We start from the raw sequence: 13,421 nt of genomic DNA on the forward strand, positions 1-13,421 counted from the left end.
TATAATCCTCATCATATTTAATCTCACTCATGTATATTAAAGAAATTGTTAAACTAATGTGAGCCAGTAAAATAAAATGATTGTTAACTATAAAACTGTTGATTATGTGAGTGTGTGTATTTCTGTGGAGGATTAGATAAAGACACAGATGTGTTTCAGACACAGTTGATCCTCCTTTACTAAAGTGTTTTCTCTCTCTCTCTCTGTTCTTTGTGTCATCAGTGTAAGATCAGGCTCACATGTGTCCAGCTCTGTGTCTCTGAAGAGTGACTGGTCTAAAGGAAAACCACCAAACTTCAGAGAGAAAACACCATCATCTAATAAAAGGTATTTTGTGTGTTTACACTACATTATAGGGTTGTATTATTTGTCCATTTGTGGTGGTATTTGTGGTGTATGTGATTGAACTTGACTGTGTAAGGGGATTTATGAAACTCATTCCAGTAACACAATTACACAGGCAGCCACAAGGAGCAGTGTTGTAATGTAACGGAGTACAAATACTTCGTTACTGTACTTAAGTAGAAATTTCACGTATCTGTACTTTACTTCGCTATTTAAATTTATGTCAACTTTCACTTTTACTCCACTACATTTCCTAGATAAAATGTATACTTTTACTCCGATATATTTCCACTAAGCATCTTCGTTACTCGTTACTACAAAATAAAATCAGAAGAAATGTGTGCGACTGCAATAAGGGAGGTTTGGCGAATCACTGCTTCTAGATTGCATTACGCACGCTCCGCACGGCGCGCGCTCCAGTGTAATGCTTGTTTGTTGCCATGCCAAAGGAGGAGGAAGCACAACTGAAACCGCCATGGAAGCACGAGCACCGATATCTATGCGAGCGCACCTACCTTTTGATTTAATTCAACAGAGAACTCTCAAAGACATGTCCATAATACTGAAACACGCTTAACTGTTTTTGGTATATAGCATAACTGCCGGGCCGAATATTTCCTCAGGTAGGCTAATGTTAGACTGAGAAATATTTTTTGAGAACTGCTACGTTAATCAGTGGCAGGTTAGAAAGAAAGTGTTAAGGGCTATTCACGTCTTTAAAAGCATCATACGTTTTGTCAAACTTGAGATTTCCTTTTATGTTAATTAACTCAAAACTCAGTGGTTATAGGATAATGTTGGGCTAATGTTGCTGTGTGTGTGTGTGTGTGTGTGAGATGGTGACCTGGGGAGTAATCCCTACAAATGCTCATACCACATGACCAAAATATTCTCCCTACCATCAAGTCATTTTTTTTTTTTTTTTTTTTTGAAAGAAATATGTTATTATTTATTTTTCATTTTTATCTGAAGTTCATACAAAAGTGAAATTTCTGTTTCAGTTTTTTTTTCTTTGATGTCAGCTCTAAAAATATGCTGTTTGTTTTTTGAACTTAAGAGAACTGTGCCTGAAAAGTACTGGAAAAGACTGTGATTTTGATTTGATGAGTGAGATTAAGAAGATAATGGGAAGTTGGAACCCTGAATATGCTTTAAGAAAGCCACAATAAAGTTCACAAACCCAAAGTTCTAACCGCTTGCTTTAAAAAAAAAAACTTTTTACTTTTACTTCAATTACTTAAGTACATTAAATATCAGAAAATTACTTTTGATACTTAAGTACAGTATATATCAGATACTTTAAGACTTTTACTTAAGTAATATTCTAAAAGGTAACTTTCACTTCTACCAAAGTCTTTTTCTAGTATGATACTTGTACTTTTACTCAAGTATTGCTTTCTAGTACTTTATACAACACTGACAAGGAGGCATAAATTCACTATGTAAAATAGATCATGCAACACAGTTTCACACACAGTTGATCCTCTTTCACTTAAAGGATTAGTTCACCTCAAAATGAAAATTTCGTGATAATTTACTCACCCCAATGCCATCCAAGATGTCCATGTCTTTCTTTCTTCAGTGGAAAAGAAATTAAGTTTTTTTAGAAAAACATTTCAGGATTTTTCTACACACAGCGGAGTTCAATGGCAACCAAGATGTTGAAGACCAAATCAATGCCGTTTCAAAGGGCTCTGAAGTGCTTCAAAGGGCTCTGCACAATCCCAGTCGAGAATAAGGGTCTTATCTAGCAAAACGATCGGTCATTTTCTAAAAAAAAAAAAACACAATTGTTCGCCTTGTGCTGGTCTGCGACACGCCACGTATTACGTCATCACGTTGGAAAGGTCACGGAAAAAAAAAGAAGAAAATAATAATAATAAATTAAAACAAAGATGTCGTACGATTTTGAAGTTGGAAGACAAAATGAGATGGAATTTTTCACCCTTCCCTACTTTTTTTAACCGGAGTACACAGACTACACACATAACTTAGATAGATGACGTGACGCGTGACCTTTCCAACGTGATGACGTAATGCGTGGCGCGTCGCAGACCAGCACAAGACGAACAATTGTGGTTAAAAAGTATATACATTTTTATTTTTTTTAGAAAATGACAGATCGTTTTGCTAGATAAGATCCTTATTCCTCAGCTGGGATCGTGCAGAGCCCTTTGAAGCACTTCAGAGCCCTTTGAAACGGCATTGATTTGAACTTAAACATTCTGGTTGCCATTGAACTCCACTGTGTGTAGAAAAATCCTGAAATGTTTTCCTCAAAAAACTTAATTTCTTTTCCACTGAAGAAAGAAAGACATGGACATCTTGGATGGCAGTGGGGTGAGTAAATTATCAGGAAATTTTCATTTTGACGTGAACTAATCCTTTAAGTGTTTTCTCTCTCTCTCTGTTCTTTGTGTCATCAGTGTAAGATCAGGCTCACATGTGTCCAGCTCTGTGTCTCTGAAGAGTGATTGGTCTAAAGGAAAACCACCAAACTTCAGTGAGAAAACACCATCATCTAATAAAAGGTATTTTGTGTTACAAATTTTTTGTCACACGTTGACTATGTTTAAAAGTTGTATCAATGAATACCAATCATGAAACATGTTTAGATCAAATATTTTTCAGAGTATTCACAGCTAATGCTTATTTCTCTTTCTTTTAAATATCAGTTAGTATTTTATTTGACTAATTTGATTACAGGCTTCAATATGAGACATTAGACTCAGACGTTCAGACTCACAGGAACCACGAGAATTTCAAAGACAATCTTCTAGGGATCTTCCAGGTAGGAAAACACATTTTTATAAATGTTTAATATTTCTAACTAACAAATATGTTATTGAACAAAGACATTTTATTAATTTTTTCTTGATCACTTATTTTTCCTTTTAAACACATTTTAGCTCAACATGGTTAGCATGTTAGTCTTTTAACTGGATTTTTTTATGTACATGTATTATAATTATTGAATAAATAGTGTTGACCAAATGTAGATGTACAAGTTGGCTTAAATTGTGTTATTCTGTCTTTTCTCTTACTTTTGTTTGTAGGATCTTGAGAGCAAAATAATCACATTTCTGAAGAATGAGCTGGAGAAGTTAAAGAAAATATTACAAAAAGAGAACACACAACACTTTGTGAAGGACTTTAATGAGAACAGATCCAGTATCAAATCAGCAGCTCTTGATCTCACACTACATTACCTGAGAGAGATGAAGCAAGATGAAGCTGCTGATACTCTAGAAGGTAAGAGACTCATGATCATCTGTCAGATTGTCTCTTATAAATGTAGGAGAGAAAATGAAGACTAAAACTATCTATTGTCTGTTCCTGTGTTTAGATGAGCTGCTCTTCATTCATCAGCTGAAATGTGGCCTAAAGAAGAAGTATCAATGTGTGTTTGAAGGAATTGCGAAGCAAGGTGACTCCACACTTCTGAATAACACCTACACAGATCTCTATATCACTCAGGGTGGCAGTGAACAGGTCAATACTGAACATGAGGTGAGACAGATTGAAGTTGCTTCCAGGCGTCATGAAGCACAAGAGATACAGGTTGAATGCACACATTTGTTTGAAGCACCTGAACAAGACGAGGAGATCCGAACTGTACTGACAAAAGGAGTCGCTGGCATCGGGAAATCAGTCTCTGTGCAAAAGTTTGTTCTGGACTGGGCTGAAGGAAAAGAAAATCAAGATATCAGCTTCATATTTCCTCTTCCATTCAGAGAGATGAACTTAAAGGAGAAAGAAAAACTAAGTTTGATGGACCTTATGACTCAATTTTTCCCAGAGACAAAAGGACTGAACCTTACAAGAAGGAATCAATTTAAAGTGCTGTTCATCCTTGATGGACTGGACGAATGTCGCCTTCCTCTGAAGTTTGATTGTAATGAGACGTGGCGTGATGTGTCGTCACCAGCCTCTCTGGATGTTCTCCTAACGAACCTCATGAAGGGAAATCTGCTTCCTTCTGCTCTCATCTGGATCACCACCAGACCAGCAGCTGCCAGTAAGATTCCTCCTGACTGTATCGACCGGGTGACAGAGATACGAGGATTCAGTGACGCACAAAAGCAAGAGTACTTCAAAAAAAGATTCACCGATGAGAATCAGGCCAACACAATCCTAGATCATGTTAAAAAATCAAAGAGTCTCTATATCATGTGCCACATCCCAGTCTTCTGCTGGATTTCAGCCACTGTTCTCCAGAACATTCTGGAGGAGAAAAGAAATAATGATGTGAAAAACACTCAGGCTGATGAGATCTCTAAAACACTGCAGGAATCAAACACTGAAGACACTCCCAAGACTCTGACACAAATGTACACACACTTTCTCCGCTTTCAGATCCAGCAGAGCCGCAGAAAGTATGATGGAGAATACACACCAGAGGTTTCCTGGGATAAAGACGCCATCCTTTCACTGGGTAAACTGGCATTTCATCAGCTGGACAGAAACAACCTGATCTTCTATGACTCAGACCTGGAAGCCTGTGGTATTGACGTCTATAAGGCATCAGTGTACTCAGGCATGTGTACCCAGATCTTTAAGGAGGAAACAGGGATCGTTCTTGGTACCATGTACTGCTTTGTTCACTTGAGCATTCAAGAGTTTATTGCAGCCCTTTATGCACATCTGTTTCTAGACATCAACAAGACAAGTGTGTTTGATCGTGAGTCTACAGAACAGGTAAACAGCAATAAAACCATGATTGATTTACTCAAGACTGCAGTGGACAAGGCGCTCGAGAGTGACAATGGACACCTGGACCTTTTCCTTCGCTTCCTCCTCGGTCTGTCACTCCAGTCCAATCGACGACTCTTACGAGGTCTGTTGACACAGCAAGACGGCAATGACCAGAGCAACAAGGAAATAGTTCAGTACATCAAGCAGAAATTAGAAGATAATCTTCCTGCAGAGAGATCCATCAATCTGTTCTACTGTCTGAATGAACTGAACGACCAAACTCTGGTGAAAGAGATTCAGACCCACCTTAGCAAAGGAAGTCTCTCATCTGGTGACCTTTCACCTGCCCAGTGGTCTGCTTTAGCCTTTGTGTTGTTGACATCAGAGGAAGAGCTGGAGGAGTTTGAGCTTCAGAAATTCAAGAAATCAGACGAGTGTCTCATTAGATTATCGGCAGTCATCAAAACCTCCAGAAGAGCCCTGTAAGTCTTTTAATATATTTTTGTCATGTTTAGCTCTCATCTGAAATTACTCTATAGTGATTCCCCATCATAAACATGAACCTATACCTGTAAAGCCTGTCATATGAAATAGTTTGTGTGTGTGTGTGGAGACAGTTTATCAAACATTAAGACAAAAATTTTTGCACGTTTGTTTTGTATCATATGATACACCAGACTTGTATGACTTGTATAGAATTATATATATTAGCTTATACTCATACTTGAGGAAGAAAAAAATACATATTTTATTCATATACCCAAACTGAGGGGAAATAATGTAATTTGGTACAGATGTTATTTATATTGCCAAAAAGTATGATGAAATTCTGAAAGGTTATAGTATAAAACATTGAGATTTTTATAAAACAGGCTAAATAAATAAAGTACATATTACTACATCATTTATTAGATATTTTAAATGCTTATTTCTATGAGTAATTCTGTAGTTCAATGTAACAATAATGTAATGCAATATGTAGATCATGAGATTTACAAATAAACATTTATCAAAAGCCTGTTGTATCATATTTGATGTACACATTTTAAGATGGTTTTTCCAAAAAAAATGTAAAAAAATGTTATCGTTCAAAATCTCTTTTTTAAATATAATTTTTTTAAAATATATTTTTCTAATTAAGTAAAATAACTATAAATTTAATTTCAGCAATTGTTATGGATGCTTTTTTACTTTCTTTAAATTAATGATATATCACCCGTTGGCCACCCTGCTCTCCAAGATATCGGCATCAGCCATCGGTTGACCTTAATCTTGAAATATTAAAAACAAATAACATTTCTTAGGTTCTTAGTTGTAAGTGATCTTAGCTTTACTTAAATCATTAAAGATTTTATGTCAAATAGACATGTACATGTGAATAGAGGCATTTTTAGAATTATAGTGAAAGGCCTTTAACTTGCCATAAAAGTGTGAACTGTCTCATATAATGGTGTCGGTGCAGTCAAGTCAATATTATTGTTGAATATTAAGTGTCCCCAACTAAGCAAGACAGAGGCAACAGTGGCAAGAACCTAAACTCCATCAGGTCACATAAATAGAGAAAAAAATCCTATAGCTAGAAAAGCTTTACACAAATATTTTTTCAAACATGCTTAATTTTATCTAGGTTATTTGTCACTGAATAAAAAACACTAATGTACAGGAAATATAAGTTTTTGAAGATTTATTATACCTTTATTTCAGTGGTTCCCAACCTTTTATTGTCTGAGACCCCCTTTTTCCCAAGAAAAATATTTTAGGGCCCCCCCTTCACATTTAATGATATTATCGCTCTTGTAAGCTTGCAGCAAGGATGACAGAATAAGTTGTTTTCAAGCAAACTGTATGTTTACTATAACCAGATATGTTTATGCACAAATAATAGCCTATAATATTGAAAATACAATAGCAAAAACATCAGTAGGCCCTTTGTAATTTAAAAACGTAAGCCTAGGAGTAGCCTATAAATTGGCCCTATTTGAAATGCAATAACAAAAATATTCACAATATATATTGTGTAGAAAAAAAAAAAAGTATAGGCTATTACTAAATGACTGCTGTCTGGGACTTCAATACTTGCATGTTATTTGTGAGTCTTTATCAATGTGAGGCTTTATTTTTGACGCTTTTGGCGCTATAGCGAGCGAATATAAACTTGCGTTTATTAACAGAATAATGCGTCTTTCGGAAGAACATTGTAGCCGGAACTACTTCTCTCTGTGTACGTCTATGACAAGTCACGCAGGTACTGGGCTACTCCGCAGCGGCAGCGATCCGAACCAGTGTTAAATAGTCCCAATGTAAACACTTATTATAGGTGTACCATAGTGGTTCAGGATAAAACAAAAACACGGATTGGAAAATGGATTCATGATGAACTCGCTCATTATATAAGTTTTGTAAATTTTGAACAGAAAAAAAGTTAAGGACTTTTATTTAATGCTCATTGCTCAAAACTATTCAAAATACGACGCGACCCCCCACAGAGCTCGCTGAGGCCCCCTTGTGGGCCGCGACCCCCCTGTTGAGAACCGATGCTTTATTTAACCAGGAGGCAGAGTCCTGCACGGGCCGATTTTGTCAACCCGCACCCGCCCGTACCCGCAGTGCTTCAAACCGCATCCGACCCGTTATCCGTCAACAGCACTAATTAAAATCCGCACCCGACCCGACCCGCTTAAAATAGAACCGACACCCGACCCGCACCCGAAATAAAATCAGTTTAGCCAATCACATTATAGACACAATTACAAAAATGTTTATTGCCAGGTCATACAGAAGTACCCGCGGGTACCCGAACCCGTGCAGGACTCTACCAGGAGGTCCCATTGAGATTCAGAATCTCTTTTACAAGAGAGACCTGGCCAAGGTAGCAGCCAAATCACAACAAATGCATACATAACAAACACCAAATTACTTTTTCACAATAAAAGAAGTACAAAATGTTAAAAATAAAAATATAAAACATAATGAGACTCTTAAGAAAAACAAGAACATGTCTCCATCACAACACTCTTTACAGTAGTTTTAAATTCATTTATGGACATAAGGGTTTCTAACTTTAGCTCTTTTTGTAGATTATTCCACCCCCAAGGTGCTAAATAAGAAAAAGCAGTTTTTCCCAATTCGGTTTTTACTCGTGGCACATTAAAAAGCAACCACTTTGAGGAGCGTAGCTGATAGGTACCAGAGCAGACAGAGAGGAGGTTACAGAGGTACAGTGGAAATTTGCCAAGTATAGCTTTATAAATAAAGATATACCAGTGCTGTTGTCTACGAATTTTAAGTGATGTCCAACCAACTAAATCATAAAGAATGCAGTGATGGGTAAGGGACTTTGTATTTGTTATGAATCGTAGTGATGCATGGTAAACTGAATCAACATGACGCAGGATGGAAAATGCAGCATGCATGTACAATATATCTCCATAATCAATTACAGGCAGAAAAGTAGCTTCCACAAGTTTCTTCTTAGCACTAAAAGTAAAGCAAGATTTGTTTCTGTAATAGAAGCCGAGCTTGATTTTAAGTTTCTTAACTAAAGCAGTAATATGTTCATTGAAGGAAAGCTTATCATCTATCCATATCCCCAAGTACTTGTATGAAGACACTCTCTCAATTGATTTCCCATCTAATGACAAAAGGCCACAATTGTCAAGTAGCTGTGCTCGAGCTTTTGAGAAGACCATAAACTTTGTTTTCTGTGTATTTAAAACCAGTTTTAGACTCAATAATGTGTATTGCAATGTCTGAAATGCAGTCTGAAGTTCCTGCACTGCTACTGAAATGGTGGAAGCCTGGGTGTAAACCACTGTATCATCAGCGTATAAATGTAATTTGGCTTGAACATCTCTATCCAAATCATTTATAAAAATTGAAAACAGAATGGGTCCTAAGATTGATCCTTGAGGGACACCTTTAGTTATCTCAAGAAATGTTGATCTCAAGATGAATGTTAGTTTAACTCAGCCTCTTTGCTGTATATGCTGTTTATGTATTTCATATTTAAGTAAAAATGTATTTAATATTTGTATATAGAAAATGTATGTGTTCCATCTAATTCTGTGTTGTGATTTATTGTAGGTTAAATTATTGTAACTTAACAGACAAAAGCTGTTCAGCTCTGGCTGCAGTTCTTGGATCAGATACCAATCTGAAAGAGCTGAACATGAACAATAATAATCTGCAGGATTCAGGAGTGAAGCTGCTCTGCACTGGACTGAAGAATATAAACTGTAAATTGGAGATACTAAGGTAAGTTGAGCCACAGGAGTCACATGACTAGAGTGAGGTGCGATTGACTGACAGGACGATGCTGGAGGCAAAAGTGCAAGACAACTTTTGTGAAAAATTCAAAGATCTTTTATTTATTTGTAACAACGTGGGTATACCATATCAATCCTGTCATTGTGCAATTTTATTGGTGTTGTGTTTTTTCATCGAGTAATATTGAAGTGACATTAAGCATTCATTTTGTTCAAAGAAAAGGAAAGATCTAACATTTAAATATCAGAATAAGAGCTACAGATCCTGAGGGTCATTGGCAAATATATTTTCTTGTAAAATAAGTGCTCCATCGGCTCTGGTTAATAAAGGCCGGAAGCTAGTTATTTTAGTTGATAAAGTTTTAAATAAGGATATTTTTCTTACACGAACGCATTGCTTTACTTCAGAAGGCCTTTATTAAAGGCCTGTGTGATATTACTGTGTGATATTAAATAAATGAAATATCACTGTGTGATATTTTCCCCCATCTAGCGTTGAAATTGTATATGACTACCCAGTGAATATTAGTTTCTGTTCCTTTCAATTCCGAGGGCGCTTTAACTCCTAAGGTGGCCGTATTATTCCAAGATTAACATGGCTTCCAGTTCGACTTCGTCCATGAGTGTTCCTTCAAGTGATGAGGTTAGAACTATTCATCACGTGATTGGTCTTGCCGATTTGCCTGTCGCGTTGACGTTTTAATTCTCTCTTTCGCTTCCTTGGCGACTCTGCTACATGTCCTCGAAAATAGGTATGATCCTCCATCTTCATAAATCTTTCAAATCTGCCACCAGTCGCGAGTAATCTCCCCCTCGCATTCGTCACGGTGTCACTGAGTGTAAAACGCGAAATGCGAAGCTTGAATTTCCAGGTATGTCCCTCTTTGGCGAATGTATTTCCAAGATGGAGGCGCAACATGGCTGCCGCCATTCGAGCGACTCGCTCGTATGTATTATAAAAGGCAGAATTTACGCTTACGAGAATACTTTATTAGTTGGAGGAAGTAATTACACATGAATGAGCACATATACTTTTGATAGAACAAAGTGTTTTTTGCTGAGAATCAACTTAAAAAGTTACACAGTGTAGCTTTAACCCCCCAGAGCCTTGTGGAGCACTTTTATCATGGATGGATGTACTTTGTTGGACTTATATACAACCATTCACTGCCATTATAAAGCTTGGAAGAGCCAGGACATTGTTTTAATATAATTCCGATTGTTTTCGTCTGAAAGTAGAATGTCATATATACCTAGGATGACTTGAGGGTGAGTAAATCATAGGCTAATTTTCATTTTTGGGTGAACTATCCCTTTAACACCTGGTACTGCACTGTAATGCAAATAATTGCAAGGGATTATAATATTTAGTGGATAAAGTATGTATATTCTACTTCTTATAAGTTAACACTTAAATTGTGCTGTTTTTGTTTATAATTTATACTTTAGTTATGTAATCATTACTTGCATACCTAGTGTTGAGTCAGAATTAAGATGATTCTGTTAGAGCTGGTAAATCTGCCACAGAATGGAGGGCGATATCTGGTAGAAATCACTTCTCTTAATGTTTTATGTGACAGGATTAATGTATTTTAGTGCTTTTGAGGGAGCTGTGTTTCTTTGATTCTGCTTTCAGCTTTGCAGCTAGTCTCGACTAAACACTTCCTCTAGTTTATGAGTGTTTTACACCACTGTGAAGGTATTTTGGTCCATTTTTCCCACTCCTTACAAAGCTGCTTTAGCTCAGTGACATTTGTAGACTTTCCAGCATGAGCTGTGTTTCACGTACTTCCACAGCATTTCAATGGAGTTGAAGTCTGGACTTTAATTTGGCCATTCCCAAACTTAAATTTTCTAATTGTCCGACCATTTTCAGGTTACTTGTTGTGGATCATTCAGATCACAGACTTTCAGACCTGTACAGTTGTAAGACTGGATAAACTGGAAGAACTGGAAGAGAGGGCAACTCTCTGAGACAACAAGGAAATTAACATTTGATCTCTCTTGCTATATTACCATCCCCATTCGAGACACGAATCACACTTGAGTTGATCACCTCCCAATTTACACATCATTCCCTCAACTTCTGTCCCCAGTAAGTCTGGGACGGTGATTAATGCAAATTCCCACTGTGAACTCATGTTTACATTTGAAAAGAGGTTTCTGTCTTGGTCTGAGTATTTAGGGAGATGCTGAAGAAGGCTTGTGGCGATTTGTAACTCAAATAAGCCCGTGATGCAGAGTGTATGCAGGCACTCCACATCATGTATTTTATAATGTCAGGTTCGCATCTTCTCTCTTTATTCCAGAGCACTTGATGTCTTGTATTTATTACCTTTGAACTGATTATGTAATTGGCATGATACATTTACCTGACATAATAAATTGTTACATTTGATTTTATTCCGACTGACTCTGAAATAGTTTTCCCAAGTAGATTAAACTGATTCGTATGTTACTGCAAGCTTTGCGTTAGATTAGTGACGACTAATATTTTGGCGCTAATTCAAGTGTACGTGTTTTGCAAAGACAAGAAGTGAATTTCCATTTAGGGCAGCAAAAGTGCTGCTTGACCAACCTAAATCTGGGTGTGTCTTACCTCTGTTTTAATTTAATGTTACTTTAGATTAGTGTACGTGGGAAACCTCGGCATGGCCAATCCAAAGCTATTATAAGACAAGTAAAGTTGGTTGACTTATATCTGTAGTAGTGGCCATACCTCTACTGAAGTAAACTTTACTTTAAATTCAAGTGTATGCAATCACGGGGGCTATACCAAAGTATCTTTGATTGTGTAAGCATTAATGCGACCGAAGGGTTATATAGCAATTACCTCTGTTTAGTGATCGAAGCTGGTGAGATTGTGATCGTGAGACCCACGTTAACCCTCTGGGGTCTGAGGGTTTTTTGGGGTCCTTGAGATGTTCTGACATGCCCTGACATTTGTGTTTTTTTCAGTTGCTTATAAACATATTAATGGCAAAGGTATAATTACACTCTATTTAGCACAAACAGGGCTACCATAATATGTGAGTAACATGCATGTACATGTTTGTATTTTTGAGAGAATAATGTATGGTTATTGAAAAAACAAAAAACTAAAGTTTCTGAAATAAGGCCACAAAACACATACTAAATATGTGTCAATAAAACTTTTGACTAATGGATGTCGTTGCCTAGAGTTTTTTCTTCAAAATGATGTGAAAATCATCCTACCTAATCATTCACAAAACACAATACATTGATTTAAATCTTGTAAAACACTTTTTGTTTGTAAAGGTAATATGTGCAAGGGGCGTCACCGATTCAACACCATCATGCATATTTAGTGGTTCACACCTGAGGAGACAATGGGGCCCGCATACTTAATGAGCCATTCATTCAGGTGTGTCACCTATAGCCACAAGAAAGAATGCAAGAGCTATATATATATTTGGAAGCATGTCAATTTTTTTTTATTTGAATATTTTCACAAATTGTGCTTGCAAATTGTATAATATCCAAGGAAAACATGTCTAGTAATTGTGCAGTTAATTCTCATACTGTATTTTCAGTTTTGGAATATGTATCCTCTCCCCAAATTTGTCAATAATAAAACACAATAAAAATTATTTAAAGAAAAGGCTTATATTTACCTTTTAAAATTTGTTTACATCTACCTTGTAAATATATATATTTTTATTAAAAAGGTTACAATTACAACAACAATTGAAGTGTAATCTTTCTTTGTAAAAACTAAAGTATACATTTTATCATACATAGTTCAAAGTTAAGGATTCATTACTTCGAATATAGCCTACATTGACAAAACATACTATATTTAACATATTAGCAAAAATTGGCAAACAAAAGCTTATTTGAGGTGGCAGATATTTTACAGTAAAAATGTGTAATCTATCCAAAACTAATCAACGAAATGTTGTCTTTCATATGTCTGAAACATAGGTCTTTCGTTTTTATTTTTAGGAATATAAATGTTAATTTGCAGTTTAATACGTTGCTTATACAAATACATTTTATTTCAACATATTTCAGTCGATTTTTACTCAGTATAGCAAAATAGTTTGCTAAAAGCAGATCATTCATTCACACACAGAAACGCAATTCAAATTTAAA

The 13,421-nt window shown here is 36.2% G+C and overlaps 1 protein-coding gene and 1 long non-coding RNA gene across 2 annotated transcripts in view; one reads left to right on the top strand and one right to left on the bottom strand.

The window, feature by feature from the left end:
- Positions 1–12,333, bottom strand: part of LOC309502064 — a 200,292-nt gene extending 187,959 nt beyond the window's left edge. The window contains exon 1 of the long non-coding RNA XR_014207115.1: positions 12,186–12,333. This is a non-coding gene — a long non-coding RNA (uncharacterized lncRNA). The remainder of the gene's footprint in view (positions 1–12,185) is intronic.
- Positions 1–13,421, top strand: part of LOC309501908 (uncharacterized protein) — a 575,396-nt gene that overhangs the window by 162,973 nt on the left and 399,002 nt on the right. The gene's annotated exons all lie outside the window — the stretch shown is intronic.

The sequence above is a fragment of the Leuciscus leuciscus genome (genome assembly GCF_965113295.1).
Source record: "Leuciscus leuciscus genome assembly, chromosome: 6".
Taxonomy (NCBI): Eukaryota; Metazoa; Chordata; class Actinopteri; order Cypriniformes; family Leuciscidae; genus Leuciscus; species Leuciscus leuciscus.